Genomic DNA, 19,258 nt, shown 5'->3' with positions numbered 1-19,258 from the left:
CAAAGTATGTTGTCTACTGGTTTACAAACCTCTCTTCTTAATGAACAGCACAAATTTTACTTTTGCTTGGAGAGCTCTAATAATAGGAACAATAGAAGAAAATACAGTGGAAAGAGATTTATTTTTGTATTGTATAGCTTTTTGTATCATTTTAATATTTCTTCTTTTCCTATGTTACTTCAATTTAAAGATAATTTAAAATATGATATTTAACATATCTCAGGTAGGATCCTAAGTAATTTTACCTCATTTAATCATTGTAACAATCAGATGAAGAAACTGGCACCAAAATGACTTGCTTAAAGGTATTTATTTAGTACATGGAAAGGGTAGAAATCAAAATTTGTATACACCATGATGACTACAGTTAATATGTTGCAATTGAAAATTGCTAAGACAGTATTTTAAGTGTTCTTACCACAGGGTGGAGAGGAGGGGGTGTGTAACTATGTGAGGTAATGCATATGCTAAATTGCTTGATTTAGCCATTCCACAGTGTATACAAACATACCAAAACATTATGTTGTGCATCATTAATATATAGAATTTTTTAAATTTAAAATTAAAGAACACACAATTTTCTACACTAATTTTTTAAAAGATGAAATTTATTTAATTTTTTGAGTATGTGTTGTATGGTGGTGCTGGGATGGAACCCAGGGCCTGGCACACGGTAGACAAATGCTCTGCTGCTGAACTATGTCCCCAGCCCATACCAATGCAATTTTTAAGCACTTAGAGCATTGCCAAGCATTCTTATCTATCAGTTTACTCATCTATTCTTCCAACTATCTATCTATACAGTCATTCAACAAACATGAAATTTCTGAGTTGAATATACTACTGTTATGTTAAACTTATTTCTATCAAGCCAAACTCATGAAATTATTGTTCAAGGTATGTTTATTAATTGTCAAAAGTCTATAGTATAATGCCAAATATTCAATTTCATAAGTGTATGACATTCCATAAGTTTTGAAATATTGATTTTGGATTTTGTCATCAGAAAATATTTATAACATTTTTAATCTTATTAGTTTATGTTGCTTATATATCTATTATTCTGAATGCTGTATGAATGAACAGGTACCCTGTGATTACTATTTATAATCTTGATAATTGAGGGGCCAGTGGTATGCTAAATATAGATACTTTCACTAAATATGATATAAATGAATGAGTGAATGACAGACAACATTCGCTTTTTTGACTTTACAACTGGCATTGTATCCTTGAGTATTGACCATATGAACTATATCTCTAAGGCTGCCCATACTCTGTTAAGTTCAGTTTTGGCTTTGCCCTTACCAGCTGTGCACCCTTGGTCAAGTCACTTAACAGCTCCAGGCCCTCCTTCCTATCTGTAAAATGGAGTTAGAAATAATTATCTACCTCTTTGAACTGAAGTCAGAAGTAAATGAATTTATTTGATAAAGGGCTTAGAGCTATGTCTAGCACCTCATAAGTCTATATAAATCTTGACTACTATTATTAGTTTATACGTAGAGAGTTCATTGTTTTTCTGTTTTCCCAATTTTCTCTTGTATATTACTTTCACAACAGAAAGGAATAGTTATATTTTTCAGATGTAGTTTATTTCTGAACATACTCCCGGCCATCACCAGCTATCTTTGGCACTTAGCTATTACTAAATGTAATGCCAAAGCCGAGATCATTTCATTTGCTCCGGATCAAAGTGCGTGTACCTGACATCAGCAGCCACAGGTGCACACAAGCTGGCCAGGCTAGACACCACATTTTAACCTGACTCCTTCACAGGTATTTCCAGATGCGCTCCTTCCATGTCCTACTGTGTCTCTGTTCGCCCCTCTTCCCCTTATATTAGCCAGGATTAGCACCACCAGCCATCTTTCAGGTTGATAATGAGACTGTCTTTTTCACATTATAAGTGGAATATTCCAACTATAATCTTTAGTCTTCTCCCCTCCCACACCATGATGGAGATTATAGAAAAGTAAAAGCAACAGCTTTCCTTTTCTCCCCAAGGTAATAGAAGTACTAATCTTTCTCACATTGATCAAGAGGTCTCAGCAGCACATTACACTCACCCGGGGAGCTTTAAGAACCTTGCTAAATCAGAATTTCTGGTTGAGGAATCTAGACCTTTTTAGGTTTCTTTGTTTTTGTTGCTGTTTTGTTTTAACTCTCCAGGTGATTCAAATTGTCATCTAGACTTGAGAACCACTGAAAAAGTGGTTTTGGTGCCTCCTCGGTATAGTCCCCAAAGTGGACTTAGCTGGATCTTCTACAAAAAAAGGATTAATCACATCAGCATGTAAAATGGAATACCTCAGGAGAAAGAAGTAGAGAAGTGTGTTTGAGGCTGATTACATCTGAATGTGCTTAGGCCGAAGGGAAATTAGGTAAAGCAACATAATTATGGTAGAATGTATTAACCAAGAGGATCACTATGGCGACAGTCATTGAGGATTATGAAGTGCTTCCTGTACGCGTACCCTGTGTTAAGCATTTTACATATATAGTCTCTGACCTCCAAGAGTCCTGTATGATTGATTTTATTATCTTCACTTTGTAGATGAAGAAATTGAGGTTCAGACAGTTTGGCTGAATAATTTGCCAAAGGTTGCATACCTTCCAACTGGGGTCCCCCTGAGTCCAAAGCTCTTGTCAATTGCAGGCCTTGCTGTAGGCCTGGCAGGACACGTTCATCAAGTATGGGACCCATCAGATGGTACATCTTGAGATAAGCAGTTTCCCTTGTTCTTTAGCATCTGTTTCCTGGGGACTAGGTAGATTCTTCAATTCTGCTGTCTAGGGTGGTTAACATGTGGAAAAGCTAACAGCTCTGGATTCATCTAGTATCCAATATAAATCCAGATGCAATTTTTCTTTGGACTTTTCAGATCAAGCATAAGGTAGGATGCCCCTCAGACTAGATTTCAGAGCCTCCTGGTTCTTGATAGAGGAAGCTTCAGTTCACTAAGCATTGACTATGCACCTGCTGTGAGCCAAGCACTGGTGCTGGAAACACAAAGATAAGAAGGCATGGACAGCAAAGTGGGGCATTTGGGGCTCCGAGGAGGCACTTAGCCTAACCTCATGGCTCAAGAAAGACCCAGACTTGTCTGGAAGGCTGAATATGTGTTGGGTTTACTAATAGAAATCACTTTAGATATTTCAAGCAGAGAAAGATTTATTCCTGAGAACTAAGCAGGGGCTTATACAATTGAAAAAGGGCTGGGGGCCGGGAAGGGGTGGGTAGAAGTCAGGGACTTCCCCTGGAGTGCTGAGTTCAAGGGCACCACAGTAGCTATGATCCCACAATCAGGACAGTGCTGTTGCCACCACAGCTGCCTTCCACACCCACAGAGCTGGCAACTAGCCCCTCAGAGGGACCCCAAGCCCAGAAACATTAGCTGCCTTTTAACATGACCTCTCTGACCCCACTTGCTGCAACAACAGCAGCCAAAGCATGGCCTCTCTTTTCATCTGCCTCCAAATCTCACAAGAGGGCACCTGGTTGACAGAGGGTGTTTCACATCCACACCCTAGCTACAAGGGAATTTTGGAAGTGTTGCTGTGAGGTTTCCAATCTCCTCAACTAGATTATTAGACAAAGAACAGAATGGAGGCCAGAAGTGTCACTTCTCAATGTTTACTACAAAGTGAGGACTTCCTAGACAAGAGGAATCATCCCAAGCAAAGGGCACAGGGCCAGGATAGAGCATGGCTCAAGTATCAAACAGCTGGGTACAGTAGGCTGTTTCAGAGTAACAGACACATCAAAATGAAGCTTTTTTTTTTTTTTAATCTGAAAGTGCACTCATGTCTGATCAAAGTATTTTTTTCATTAATTTGATTCATATGTACACCCTACATATAAACTCCTTCATTGATATTGGGCTTGATGTATTCAACTGACCACTAATGCAGAAGGACAAAGGGGATGAGCAAAAGTCACACAATAGAATAAACAAAAGTGTTGAGCGATATTTATCTACAAAGCAATCAGAGCCTATCTTAGTTTTGTGGTGCTATAAGAGAACACCTGAGACTGGGTAATTTATAAAGAACAGAAACTTCTTTGCCACAGTTATGAAGTTGGGAAGGCCAAATCGAGTCTGCATTTAATGAGGGCTTTCTTGCTGCTTCATCCCATGGTAAAAGGCAGAAGGATGAGAGAGAGAGATGCAAACTCAGCCCATTATAATAACCCACTTTATTCACAAGGGAGCCCTCATGGCCTAAGTACCTCTTAAAGGTCCCCCCTCTTCATGGCATAGCAATTAAATTTCAATAAGAGTTTGGGAGGAGCAAACAGATCATAGCAGAAACTTACCTTCTCTAGGCTTAACATTGCAAACACTATTGATTACAACCTATGAGCTGTCTCCTTTCCTTTCTGTTTCCTAACAGAATCACAGTTGGTTTTGTTTGCTTTTTTAGACATCTACCCTTCTTTGCACAGCCATGTGTTCTAGAGAGGGTACAGCTTCAGTCCAAGCCCCAAGATGTAACACAGGATTGGTACAACTGACTGTTTTGGACCCCTTCTTCTCGGTTCTGTCACACAGTGCACAGGGGACAATCCTGGTGGATAAGGAAGAGGACCAATGTGAAGTGAGTCTGTCCAGGGGCTATAGGAAAGGTGTTACTCAAAAGAAGAAACAGCCAGGCGTGGTGGCACACACCTGTAATCCCAGTGACTCAGGAGGATTGTGATGTCAGCCTTAGCAACTTGGTGGGACCCTGGCTCAAAATTTAAGAAATAAAATAAAATAAAAAGAGCTGGGGATGCAGCTCCGTGGTAAAGTGATCCTGGGGTTCCATCCCTGGTACCAAAAAGAAGAAGAGGAAGAAATAGTCTCTCCTGTTGCTGGCTGCTGTTCTTTGTACATGTGAAGCCTACCGCTGTGAGAGCCGTGTTGCAGCCATGTGGGAGCTAACACCCTGCAGAAGGATGGCGTGGCGGCTGCTTGCCTCCAGACTTCTCATATAATCCAACCCATTGTTTAGTTCTTAAGCCAGTGCTGTCAGTATCTTCTGTCACTTACCACCAAAAGCCTCCCACCTACTGCATGCAGCCTGTATACTTGGGATGAGAACGTGCCTACTTACACTTGGCCAATGGAAGTCTCTGGAGGAGTTTAAGGACAATAAATAACCTCTTTCTTTCTTTCTTCTTTTCTTTTTCTTTCTTTCTTTTTTCTTTTCTCTTCTTTCTTTCTTTCTTAACAAAAGAAACTGTTATTCATCCTTTCAAAGCATCAAAACCCATTCACTTGTGAAGGTGAGACATTGTCACTGCCTATACTTCCTCGGCCCTTCTACCATTTACTCATCCACTCTTCCAGTCAGTCCTTAGGGAGCACCTGTTATGTGCTTGGTGCTCTTTTAGGCACAAAGGATATAGCAAGCAACTAGTCATATGCACCGAGATTCCAGCCTCCTGGGAAGACAGAAAGTGAACCAAAAATTAAAGTATAATGATATTCATAAAAGGGAAAAAAACTCCTATGATGGGATTAAAAGGGCAGGCCATAACTACCTTGTGATTTATTTACTGCAACTATGATTGTTCCTTCATATATCAGAGTCTCCCACTAAATTGTATATATCACACATTCCCAGACCCTTCCCCAGCAGATTGCCTTTTTCAAAGATAGCTCTAAAAATTTCTCCCATCCCATGTGTCCTGCAGCGTGACCTTGTCATTCCCTCATGAAGGAGGAAGGTAGGAGGTCTTTGGTTCCCTCCTCTGGAACCTTGGTATGCTTGCGGTGGTTTTGGCTAACAGAATATGTTGGAAGCAGTGCAGTAGGCCTTCCACAGATGGGCCATGAATGGCCACTCTGCTTCCGCCTGGTTCTGTTGGAACTCTGTGTCTTGGAGTCCACATTGTAGCTGCCCCAGTTGACAGTCCCAGCTGAGGGAGCCTTCAGGTCATCCCAAGCCGGGTGTCTGACACACAGATTAAGGATCTTCCAGATAATTCCAGTCCTCAGCCCCAAGTCCCCCAAGCTGTTTATGAGTTCCCAGGGGAGGCCCTGGATATTGTGGAGCAGAGAAAAGCATCCCTGCTCTGCCCTCCACTAATTTCCTCATCCGCTGCATTCCAGAATGAAACCAAACGTCTGTTGTCTCACACCTCTAGCTTGGGGTGCTTTGTTATACAGTAGCGGTAATTGGAATACCCCACATCTGCCTTCCTATGAGATCTTAGATGATCGGGGAGACAAGTTTTTCTTTTTACCTGACCCAGTTGGTGATCAACTTATGCACTGAAGCTTGGGAACTTTTATCCATCTTCCTTTCATCCTATTGAACCCACTGTTGATGATATGCATGTGAAATGTCTAATCTTTTAAAACACAAATCTTCACCATTGATCTTAATATCCTGCTGCAGTGAGTTCCCCAGGTCAATTGTGTGCAGTGGGGAAAAAAAAGTACCTTCTTTTATCCATTTTAAACATGCTTCCTTTTCATCTCATCTTGTCCTCTTGTTCTTCCCCAAGTAAAGCGATTTCCATTTTGTGGGGACCTAGACACAGAGAACTGAGTTGAGACAATAATCTCTCTTTGAGCTGGTCACACAGAAGGCCTTGGGCGCACTGGGACACGGAGCAGTGGATTTTAGCTGGTGACTTAAAGGTGGTGGAACACTCTGTTTTAATTAGTCACAGGTTTAGTTCCAAGCTTTTAAAAAAATACTTTCTAGATTCTGCAAGAGGCAATGGGTTTCTTCTTGTAGCCCTGGTAAATGGAGCACAGTATACTGGGAAGAACATTAGACTAGAACGGGGTAAGGAGAATTCAAGGCTCAGCTTGTAAGGCAGCTGAGTGGCTGTGGGCACAACACTCAACCTCTCTGGGCCCCATCTTCATCATCTAGGAAAGGAGGAGATTCAACCAGAGTGATCTGTGGGGCTCTTGGCCTCTAATATTCTATGAATTCTGTTTGCCAGTCATTTAGAAGCATCTGCTACACAAATGCTTCAGAAGAAATAATTTGTACTCTAAAGAACGGGCCTTTTCAGTTCCGTGGTGGGGCTACAGAGAGTAACAACCAAAAAGACATTTTTTTCCAAAACCAAAATCTCAATTAGACTTCATTACCCAACCCAGATTCCTGCTGTGACTGTTAAGTGACCGTCTGGCAGCCTGCATCCTCTGCCTCCCAGGGCTGACCCAAGTTCCCTGGACTTGCTTCTGTGAGCCTATCAATTCCAGGGGTAGATCTCATGGCATTGTTGGACATTTGTGCTGGGACAACTTTATTCCGAGTGACAAGAACGAACAGATGGGTGACAGCTTCTGCTGCATGGTCACCTTGCAGGGAAAAAAAAAGAATGTTGTCCCAGTGAGCTATGCAAAGGGGCTAGTCACAGGAATCCCAGGCAACCTGAACTCTTTCCCCAATCCCTTTTGTCACACAGAAGGGAAAAACCAGTCACTCTGAGAGAAAGCGTTCAATTTCTCTTGGCCTGAATTCTTCTCACATTTTCTGTCCTGCTGGTTCTTCTACAGTGTGATTCTTAGTGTTTCTTGGGATTTAACCCACCTCTTAATTCAGCACTGCATCCTGATTTCCACTTACTTAGTTTTCCACTTACTTAGATTTCCACTTACTAAGAGGTTTCAAGTGAAGGAAATGCTTCTGTGTCTGGTCTTAGAATTCCCTACAGAATCACCACTCTCAAGGGGCTACTCCATATTGGGAGGACCATTGCTTTTCACTAGTGGATTGACAAACTCTATCCATGTCCACAAAGAGCACAACAAGGCACAACTGAAACTTATTTGCAAGATTAACGAAACCCCTGAGAGGTCCTTAGAATTCATGGAGGGTAAATACCTTAGACAAAATTCCAGGTAACAAGTAGAGAAAACTCAGCAGTGGAAGTAATACAATCTCTAAGGCCTAAAAGAGCTTTTTGAGAAGAACTCTTCCTCGCTTTCCTTAATAACATGTTTCTGTGGCTCGTATGCTCCACTTCTTCATCATCGTCAGACTAGGTACGAGTGTTTTAGTGGTTTTTGTTAAGCCTGTCAAGCAAGGTTTGAAAACATCCCAGCAACATTTATGACAAATAATATTTCTGTTGTAGAAATAGGGAAACTGAAGATCATGTAGGATGAATTATTTAGTAGTTTAGACTATTTGGTTAAGACAAAATCACGTGGGATTTGTTTCCCAAGGAGGTGTGGACCCCACTGGGCCACCTTCACATACTCAACAAATCTTTGCTTGTACTAAAAAGGCGAATATGGGTACCAGCCACATTCTGTCCCCCTTTCTTCTCACATTCTAGCTAAGGATTGACTGAGAGTTGTTGACTTCAAAACCGTTCGCCCGTGCTGGTCCGTGCTGCCTCATTGCTTGGTGACCAAAGGCACTCTTCAAAGATGCTTCCTGTTAAGTAAGTGGTGCATATAGAACTGTCAAACAATGGAGTGCACCTTTTTTTTTTTAATAAAGCAGTTTTATGTTTACATAAAATTACAAGAGTTCCATATACCTCCTTCCTCCTCTACTCTGTTTCCCTTATTATTAACACCTTATATTAGTATAGTACATTTGTTATAATTAATGAGCCAATATGATCTCTATTATTAACTAAAGTCCATAGTGTGTATTAGCGTCCTTTCTTTGTTTTGTATAGTTTTAAGGTTTTGTCGGGACTGGAGGTATAGCTTAGTGACAAAGCACTTCACTAGCATGTGTGAGGCCCTGGGTTAAATCCCCAGCACTGAAGAAAGAAAAAAAAAAAAAAAGAAAGCCACAGACTGAGAGAGAATATTTGCAAATCAAATATTCAGTAAAGAACTTGTATGTGTCTAAGGGTTTTGACAAATATACAGTGCCACATACCAACCATTAAAATACCATGCAGAATAGTTTCACTGCCTTAAATAACTACTGTACTCCACCTATTTATCCCTCCCTTCCCCAGGCCCCTGATAACCACTGATCTTACTACTGTTTTTACAGTTTTGCATTTTCCATAATATCATACAGTTTGTTGTCTTTTTGGATTGATTTCTTTCATTTAGGAATAGGCATTTAAATCCCTCATGTCTTTTTGTGGCTTCGTAGCTTTTTTTTTTTTTTTAAAGTGTGATATAAAACAACAACCATTTATTTATACTCAAACTGTTACTTCGTCCTTCCAGTGCCACAGGGTAAGTGATAGGAGTAATAGTAATGAAAATGTACAAAACTGCCTGGCAGCCCTGCTGAAATGAATAACCTATTTTGGGTTCCTTTTCAGTTTGCACAATTGAATCATGATAACTCATTTATGAAGCCCTTGATAAATGGAAGGCACATTCGTCTCAATGTAGGAGCCAGTCGTGGTGTGAGTAGAAGCAATTCTGTGAGGTTATGTGCAAGACTACCTCATAGTATTTTAACCAGTGAGTGATAGGGCTGGAGACTGAGCCCAGATTCTATCCACATCCAGTGCTCTCAACTCCACTGTGCTGCCCAATGGCCTTCAGATCTTGGGCCTGCCCAAACCAATCCCAGGCCAGTCCAACCAACTCCTAGCTGTTCCAAGTTTATGGTATCAGCCTGATGCCAGTATCAAGACTATAGCCTGCTTGGCCAGAAAGAACCTCTGCTGCCACTAAACCTGCCTTCACATTGCAATTACCTGGGAAGTTTCACAAAAAGGTTGATGCCAGGGCCCTTCCCCTAAAGATTTTGATTTAATTGGTTTCAGTGCAACTTCGACATAGGGATTGGTGTTTAACATTTTATTGAAGAATATTATACATGTGGAAACGTGCACAATACCCTAAGTATGGATCTCAATGAATTTTTACAAACTGAAGTTACCTGTACAACCACCACTCACTCAGCTTAAGAATCAGAAATTCACTAGCATCCCAGAAGCACAAATTGTACTTGCTTCAGTCATCCCCCACCCACATGCACACATGTGCATGAGCATACACACACACACACACACACACACACACACACACACAACCACTATCCTGACTTCTACAGCATAGAAAATATGAGCAGAGGATTTTTTTTTTTGTAAGCGTTCCCAATTCTAATGTGCAGCCAAGACTGAGAAAAATTGCCTTTCTGGTTGGAGGTAAGAACAGAACATGAACTAAGCCAAATGCACCAGGACAAGAAAAGTAAAATTAGTGAATCAGAAATCCAAACTACGGGGCTGGGGCCATAACTCAGTGATAGAGTGCTTCCTCACATACATGAGGCCCTGGGTTCGATCCTCAGCACCACATAAAGACAAACAAATGAAAATAAAGATATTGTGTCCATTTACAACTAAAAAAGAATATTTCTTAAAAAGAAAGAAATCCAAACTACAGTTATGCCTCAACCCCAGTTGCTGCATACCCCCAAGACATGTGTAAATCTTAGTTCACATCAGCAAGTCAAGAAAGAGGGAAAAGGTGGTTGCTGTTGTTTTAAACAAGATCCTTTATTTATAAACAACTCTTCTTTTTCTCAGCGTTCACCTCTCAGTGAAAGAAAATCTGCCATCCTGTGAGTTGCCAAAATGACGTTTGCAGATAATAATAATAAAACATTGCTAGGGTGCTTTTTATGTACCAAGCCCCCTCACTAAATCCTTTATGCATTATCTCATTCAATCCTCAGGACACCCAATAATAATAGGTTCTCTTATTTTCCCCATTTTACAGATGAGGAAACCTAGGCATAAAGAGATTAAGTAACTTGCCAGAGGGCACAAAGTGAGTAACCGGCAACACTTGACTTGTAGGGATTCTTCTTGGTGTAATTCCATTGTGGTTTTTGTTTTAAATGTCAGTGCCAACTTACCTCTGCTATTAAATACTTGGACAAAGTAAATGCTGCATCAATTTCATTCTTTCAAAGTACAAGGTAATAAGTTGGAATGGTAAATCCAGAAAAATCACAGAATCACCTATGGATTTTGGAAAGGAGGCTGATGATCATCTAGTTAATGCTCCTTATTTTACATATGAAGAAATGGATCCAAAAAGAAGATGTGGGGAAGATCTTAAACTGAACAAAGAGGAAATCAAAGAAAGTTCAGACACTCATGAGGAAAAGCAAGGGCAGTCTTGACTGGGACTGAGGGGGGTGTGTTAGGGGGGCTCTGATCTTTTTCTCCTCACCCTTAGACACACAAGCCTGTGGTCTTTGTTGGCACAATTTGTGGCTAGCATTATTATTTTACTTAACATCCACAGCATATTCACATGTGAATATTATTATTCGTGTAACTGTACAAGTCTGCACAGTGAGCTCCTAATCTAAACCAGATAGAGAGCTGACGATCACAAAGGTATCCGAGCTGGAAACCAGGTTCTCTCTCGGGTTTCCCTGAGTTTGTTCCGTTTGTTTGGATTTAGTGTCATATGCGATCAGCCTCCCAGCATATTTATTCTGGCAAGGGAAGCGGCAGGGTGTGTGAAAGAAATCTCTCTGAGACGTTTTCAATGAAAACTTGGTGTTACATGCTCGAGCCGTGAGCACGTCCAGAGAGCAAATCCGATCCCAGGAAATGTGCGGCCTGAGGCTTTCCCATGTTTCTCCTCTAAGACATCCTATAGTTTCTTGTTGTTGTTTTTCTTCTCCTCCGTCTAGATCTCTTTGGCCTCTGCAGGTACACAGCTACTCTGCAGTCTGATCCGTCTTCGTCTTTTTGGTATTAAACTTCCTTTGAATCAAAGTATCTGGTCTGTTTCACTCTAATTTTTTTCCAGAGCAATTTTCCCAGTATAAATTACACCCTCAATTATTTTTCTCTCACCAGAGCAGTGAATCACATTCTAAGAAGCTTTTAGGGTGGGGGCTGGAGCCGGGAGGTGCGAGCCAGTGCTGGCTTGTCAACCTCCTTCTCCTTCTCCCCTGTGGAGGAGGCCTAGTGCAGCCTTTGCACCCAAGTCTCCAGCAATGGAAGCACCTCCTGTGCCCATTTCTGCTGCACTTATGTGCTTGGGTCCCTAAGTGAAGGGAAGACTGTATTGAGGAGGAGCCTAAACTAAACTTGGAGGCAAGGGAAAAAAATAGCTTCATCCAGAAGGGCTTGATGTCAGAAGGCTGGGGTGGTTTGCGTTCGGGCCCTGTATTCTTTATCCCTCCCTGTATCAGCAGTACCCCTGTCATGTGGCTTTGCAGTTCCTCCATCAAGAGATGAGTATATTCCTGATCCACTGCCTCTAACATCTACTTTGACCGACAGGATTTCAGCAGATGTGATACAAGCAGAGGCTTGCTCTCTTGCATCTCTGCTGTTTCTACAAGGAGAGTATGACTGGGCTAGTCTGCTGGTCTCCAGAGGGGATGAGAAATATGTGGGGCAGGGAGGCCCCAAGGAAGCTGCCCCAGCCCAGCCCAGACTAGCCTAGAAGAGGGCCATTCAGCTGGCCCAGAGAGGCAGGAGCAAATCCAGCCATGATCAGCAGGTCTACCTAGTTAGCTGTCAGGTGGATTGCAGCTGCAAGAGTTGGAGTGGGAGGGGACTGTGGTTTTTCAGTCTCTGAATTGTGGGGCTATTGGTGAGAGACAATAGGAGAGATAACAGGTCAGCCTGTTATAGTGCCATGCCCTCTGAGACTATTATGATGATGATGCGAGCAACTAGAAACAAAGGCACTTTGCAAAATGCACACCTATGTGGACTTGAAGAGTGAACCTGGATCCTGAAGACCTGAGTTCAATCCACTCCCACCTTTAACTCAGTTCGTAAAACTTGGAAATATCATTTTACTTTTCTGACTCCTACCGTTTTAGAAGTACATCTCTATATAAAAAGTAGTTAGGAATAATAAAAAAAAGATTTTCAGCAACATAAAATACAGACACAAAATATGAGAACTTGAGAAAATGTCAGAACATCAAATAGGTCCTAGATCTTCAATGACAGAGTTAAGAAAGGGGATGGGGAGGTAGGAGAGAGCTCAGAGGGTATTTTATTTGGGTATAAAATGTTACACTCAAATGAATGGGGCAGATCTATTTAGTTGTGAACCGGGCGATTTTGAAGAATGTTTGATTAAGGCCGAGAGGTAGACTTGAAGCCCAAATACAAAATAGAACCTCTTTTCTCCATTGATCAAAGAAGCTGTCCTGAAAGTGTGGGGTACATGAATGAGTACAGAAGGAGAGAGACCCCCAAAACTGCTTATGGAAAGCAGCTTCCTGATAGCTCTTCACTTGGAATAGAGCAAACCTACCTGGGAGGAGGAGTTTGATCAGGGGGAGAAATAATAGGCCAGGTGATATGCACATACCTGCCCAAGCTCCCCGCTTCCTTACCTTTACCTTTTCTTGGTCATTACTGCATGACCATGACAAGCCAACTAGCTTAGGTTTTGATGGTACATTCTGGGACTGGTACATGGTACATTCTGGGGACTGCTCTGAAGGTGGGGCAGTGAACAAGACATGGGTCCCTACTGGGCTGCCAGCTAAGGCTAAATGGATTTTCCACATATTGTCAGTCATGTCAAATACATAACATTAGACATTTTTTTCAGAGGGGGGAAAGTATGGCTTGGAGAAATTAAGTGGCATGTCCAAAGTCACACCGTTTTTGAGACAGAAAGAAATTAGACCCGTTCGAAAATCTGTTTTGTTTCTATTGTGCTATACTGATTCCTCTCATTAATTAGTTAATTTTATTTACAAACAATGTTGTTTTTATACATTGTTTTAGAAGTACATCTCTATATAAAAAGTAGTTAGGAATAATAAAAAAAGATTTTCAGCAACATAAAAAAAATTCAATATCTTCCCATAAAAAAGAAAGTAGTTAGGTGATGCGTTTTGATTCTTGTTTCATGGGGAAGCTATGAGACCTAGAAATCAAAGGCTCAAGGTCTAGTTTCCAGGGCTATAGTAGGTTTCTCTATTAAAGAGACTCAAAGCCTAATATACAAAAATAAGAGTATAGTTAAGTATGTTTCTTCTCAACACTGAAAACATTAAACATAATTACTTATCTCTTTTACTTTATGAGCAAGCATGTAAATTATTATATATCCCCAAGGAGGGAAGTTTAAAAATATATTTTGAAAATAAAAATGAACGTTTCTTTTGTTCTAACAATTTTACCTTTAGAACTTATTCTACAGAAATACAGATGCACAAGATTATTCAGGGTAGTTTTTTTTTTCTTCTTTTAGAAGATTGGACATAAGTGGCTATCAATGGGAAACAGTTATATAAATTATGGAGCATTCTTGGGAGGGAGAGGAAGAGGAGGCAGCTATCTAGGGATGATGGTGTGATAAACACTGATGGGAGAGGATTCTAGGAAGAGAAGATCACCAGGGCTTGACTTATTGGGTCAGAGGTAGTGAGCTTCCACTTAATCAACCTGTGCCAAGTCTTATAATATATTGTATGAAAGGTGCTCAGGTCCGATGTACAGAAGGTACAAGATGATAAGAGGGAAGGTCCTCTCCTATTTAGTACATTCTAGGTGTGGTGTACTGATCTTTACATGTGAAAATAACAAATGCATCATATGATCAGAGACCGAGGGTTTAATCAACCTTATGTTGGGCTGAGGGAGAGGTTTGGGCTTGAGAGGATTAGCAGTCTTCATGAGAATTTCACTCAAGGTAAGAAAGGAATTAGGTAGAACAGGCCACGGTGGGAGCCAGGCAAGGCCACCAGGCAGGAGGCTTTCTTAGCAGAAAGCGTGACAGGTTGGGGGCAGGAGGACTACTTTGGCTGGAGACGCAGAGACAGGCACAGTGACTCAGTGATAAGACGAGAATAGCAGGTGAGGCAACGCCGGAGGACCTTGGATGCCGAGATAGAGATCTGGAATTTCGTTCAGGTGTTTGAGCCAGGGGTAATGTGCTCAAAGCAGTAGAATCTGGCTGTGCTCTGCCAAGTGGATTGTCTGCAGTTTAGGAGGCCCCTGGAGACCACAACAGGAGTCCAGGGACAAGGAGAAGAGGTCCAAGCTAGACTGTTGCTGCAAAAGTAGAAAAAGAGAGGCAGACACTAAGCTATTTTTCCTCAGCCTACTCTGCCCGGACACGACTTTGACATTCCACAACAGGCGCTTACCTCCCTGGCAGGTCATAATTACTGTGACAGTTATTATCTTGGGTTTTACAGGTGTATAATGCTGTTGATTGTGCAGGAACACGAGGGTCAAAGAGAATCATATTTAATTATGCCCTGGCTCTTCGTCCCCACACTGTCACAGGCAGAACTGATGGGCTGGGCTGAGTGTGTGGCTCAGTGGTAACATACATACTTGGTTCGGTCCCCAGAACATACCTTGCCCCCCAAAGGTAATGGGCACCATTCTTGCAGCACAGATTCAGAGCTGTACTTAGTCTGCTATTGGGCCCAATGAAAAGTCATGAAGATAAACCCACTTCCTAAAGCAAAGAAGTGGTTCTTAAAAGTGTTTTTCTAGAATTCACTCAGAACTTTAACTGATGTTTTCATTAAAAAGGAATTACTAAAATAGTAGACAGCTGTCTAAAAAATAAGTAGATTATGAGTGCAATTGTGTAAAAAGAACCACTTTATACTGAGCGATACAAGTAAGACTCCTGATAGTATCACTGTGTACTGCTTCTACAAAAGATATGATTTATGCTTGAAGTATGAGGCTGTCTTCCAGGGAAATGGGGAAGGAAGGAGCAAGATGGGAAAATTGCCTTTTGCTTCTGGATTGTGGTAGTAGTTTACAAACAAGATATGCCATAATGAAAAGATTTTTAAAGGCATTTAGTGCTTCCAAGAGAAGGGTAACTCCAAAACCACCTTTCTTGGATTTGAGACTACAATAGGAAAACAGAAGGAAATGCAGTTTAGGGAAATAGAGATGGCATGTGAAGTAAAAGGGCTTCTTTGGTTCTATGGACACTACTTCTCCAGGCTAACTGACCAGTATGGTCCAGCCTGGTTAAGAGCTTGGACTTCTTTAGTTCAGCAAGTTTTAATGTCTCTGGGCTTCAATTTCCTCAAATATAAAATGAGGATTCTGTGATTAAATATCATTTAATTCAACTAATTAGAAAGCATTATTGTTAGCCCTCTATATCTGTGGGTTCGACAGCCTCAAATTCAACTAACCTTGAATCAATATTTAAAAATAAGTTTGCTGGGGATATAGCTCAGTTGGTAGGGTGTTTGCCTGGCATGCACAAGGCCCTGGGTTCAATCCCCAGCCCCACAAAAACAAACAAACAAACAAAAAAACCCTGAATCCATCTGCACTGAACATGTACAAATTTCTTGTCACCATTCCCTAAATAATACAGCATAACAACTATTTTTTAATATTTACTTTTTAGTTATAGGTGGACACAATATCTTTATTTTATTTTTATGTGGTGCTGAGGATCAAACCCAGTGTCTCACATATGGTAGGCGAGCGCTCTACCTCTGAGCCACAACCCAGCCCCAGCATAACAACTATTTACACAGAGTTTTCATTTGATTAGGTTATTATAAGTCATCTACAGATGATTTAAAGTATGCAGGACGATGTGTATAGGTTATATGCAAATATGACACCATTTCATGTGAGGGACTTGAACATTCTCCCATTCTAGAATCTGCAGGGGTCCTGGAACCCATCCCCCTCTGATGAGGAGGGACTATTATACACAGTGGCCAACACCAGTAAGCCTTCAACAATTGCTGGCTATTATTATTGTATACTTGACATTGCAAAAAAAAAAAAAAAAAGAAGTTACTGAACTTGTACCTTTCCTTGACTCTTGACTTATTTACTTGCTTCCTGCCCGCCACCCGTATTAGAATGTGCAGCACTTGAGGGCAGGTTTTTAAAGTTTCTTTTAATTGTTTTTTCCTCCTGTTGATGAAAATAATATATTCTTAAAGAGGGAGAAGGGGGAATCTAAGAATCTACCTTAATCGCAGCCCCCAAAGGTAATCATGGTAGACAGTGGATTTTATAGATTTCTCTAGAATCATGGTTGGGTTAATGCTGAGATCCTTTTCCTGTGAAGAACTAAGTAATAAATATTTTTAGATTTGTGGTTGTATGTTTTTGCAACCATTTGACTTTCACCTTATAGCAGGAAAGTAATGTTAAAAAGAAATTATTCACCATATTTGTTAGAGATGGGAAGGGGGCTATATTGCCATAGTTATAGGGACCACTGCATGGGGTTTTGCAGTGGGGGAGAGAGATGAGGTTTGACTCCAATGGGGACAAGTGGGGATTTAAAACCAAGGAGCAGATAGGGGTCAGTGGATGAAAAATTATCAAGAGGAAAACATTGGGAGTAAGGGGGAGTCTTGCTGGACTAATCCAGTGGAATTCTTGCTGAAGTTAGGTGAGGTTGATAGGATATCGAGGGCGAGGAATTTTCAGTAAACCAATTCAGTAGGATTCTTTCTCAAATTGGATTCTCCAAGGACAGAGAGGTAAACCCAAGGTCGGCCCAGTGGAGCAGAGAACTCAGAAAAGATGACTCAGACTCGGTCAAAGGAGAAAGTTTTTGTCAGTAGCCACAGATGATACCTAAACAAATGTGCAGGGCTGTGTTCCAGTTACACAATGTACAAAAACATAATTCAGCTTGATCTGGCCCTGTCAGCCCCTCCCCTAGGATGCAATTGTCCAACAGAAGCACTTGGAAGCCACAGATTTTACATTGTCTTATTGTCACACGAAAACCAAAAAGCTTTAAGGTGACATTCATTTCAACATATATTATCAAACTCCATATATTCAAAATATTGTTTCACATATACTCAAAAGTAAATTTTTGAAATATTTTACATTCCTGTATTTGTAGTGAGTCTTCAAAATCTGCTGTGTATTTTAAACATGTAGCATACTTCAGTGCAGACAAGCCACATTTCAGTAGCTACCTGTTGTACAGCTCAGCTATAGAATCTAGATGGTCTCTCTCTATGAAGTTACATATATTTTTAAAAATCAGTCAGGGTTGGCAGCACTCACCTGTAATGCCAGCAATTCAAAAGGCTGCAGCGGGGGGCGGGGTGGGGGCGGTGGTGGGGTGGGCTGTCGCAAGTTCTAGGTCAGCCTTAGCAATTTAATGAGACCCTAAGCAACTTAGTGACATCCTGCTCAAAATAAAAAATAACAAGGGTTGTGGAAGTGATTCACTGACAAAGTGCCCCTGGGTTCAACGCCTAGTATCAAAAAGAAAAAAAAAGTATTATAATTTACATCGTTTCACTAAATAATCTTTCTTGGAGATATTTCCCTAACATTGCATAAAGATCAACCTTTTTCTGACAATCAGAATTTTATTATTTTTTTAAAATTTTGTTTAGTTATTCATGGACACAATATCTTTATTTTGTTTATTTATTTTATGTGGTGCTAAGGATCGAACCCAGTGCCTCACATTTGTGAGGCAAGCGCTCTGCCACTGAGCCACAACCTCAGCCCCAGAATTTTATTATTTAGGTTTATCACAATCTATTTCATGTGCTCACTATTGGTAGACATCTCTATCCCTAATTTTGTTATTTAACATACTGCAGGGATTGTGGTTTTACATATAAATTTTGGTACCTGTGGAAGTATAGCTTTAGAATAAATTCTTGTAAATTGAATTTGGTGGGTCAAAATTCTTAAGGTTATAATCACATTTAGCTTTTGGATAACTATTGCCAAGCTGGGATTCGGTCTTATTTCTCTGTATCTCCAGCATGTTGGCAATCAATGGGTGTTAAATGATGGATAGATAACAATCTTCCAACATAAGGGATGTGGTGTAAGAGAGAAAAGTAAATAAAATGGAGTGAGATGGGAACAGTTAATGCCACATTAAGGAGGCACCAATTAAACTGCAGGTTGTACACTGAAAGGTGCCTCTCTCTGACATTTGGTTAAGCTCCTCTGAGCTCATTCCAATTCCTGAGCCTTTCAAAAAGCCTCCAGGCCTTGGGTCTCAGCCTGTGTCATCTGTGTCTCACAGGGGAATTCTCTACACTTAAAGGCCAAGGTGACTCTCCGTCTCCCTGTTGTGAGCAGAGCAGAGTTTCTGGTCAAGAGGGAAGCGGGTAGTTTACCATTTTGCCAGCTCTCAGGGGCACTGGGAAAAGCCCTGCTCTGCTAACTCCCACAATATGGGGAGTCATGTCCCAAGAGGTCTCTGACACTGGCCACTGCCTTCCAGATTGAGGGACAGCATCCTCCCCCAGGCAGAGCACCTCATCATGGCTATGGCAAGTGAGGTTGCACTCTCCAATGGCCAACACATGGACAGAAAACCCACCTTGAAACCCTGAACTTATCTTGAGATCTTCTCCCTCCCTC

The 19,258-nt window shown here is 41.1% G+C and overlaps 1 non-coding gene across 1 annotated transcript; it reads left to right on the top strand.

The window, feature by feature from the left end:
* Positions 1–16,091: 16,091 nt before the first annotated feature.
* Trnaa-ggc (transfer RNA alanine (anticodon GGC)) lies at positions 16,092–16,168 on the top strand. The gene has a single exon. It is a non-coding gene; the product is annotated as a tRNA-Ala (tRNA).
* Positions 16,169–19,258: the final 3,090 nt, after the last annotated feature.

This window comes from Marmota flaviventris, chromosome 11 (assembly GCF_047511675.1).
Source record: "Marmota flaviventris isolate mMarFla1 chromosome 11, mMarFla1.hap1, whole genome shotgun sequence".
NCBI lineage: Eukaryota > Metazoa > Chordata > Mammalia > Rodentia > Sciuridae > Marmota > Marmota flaviventris.
This window is presented reverse-complemented; position numbering and strand designations above follow the sequence as displayed.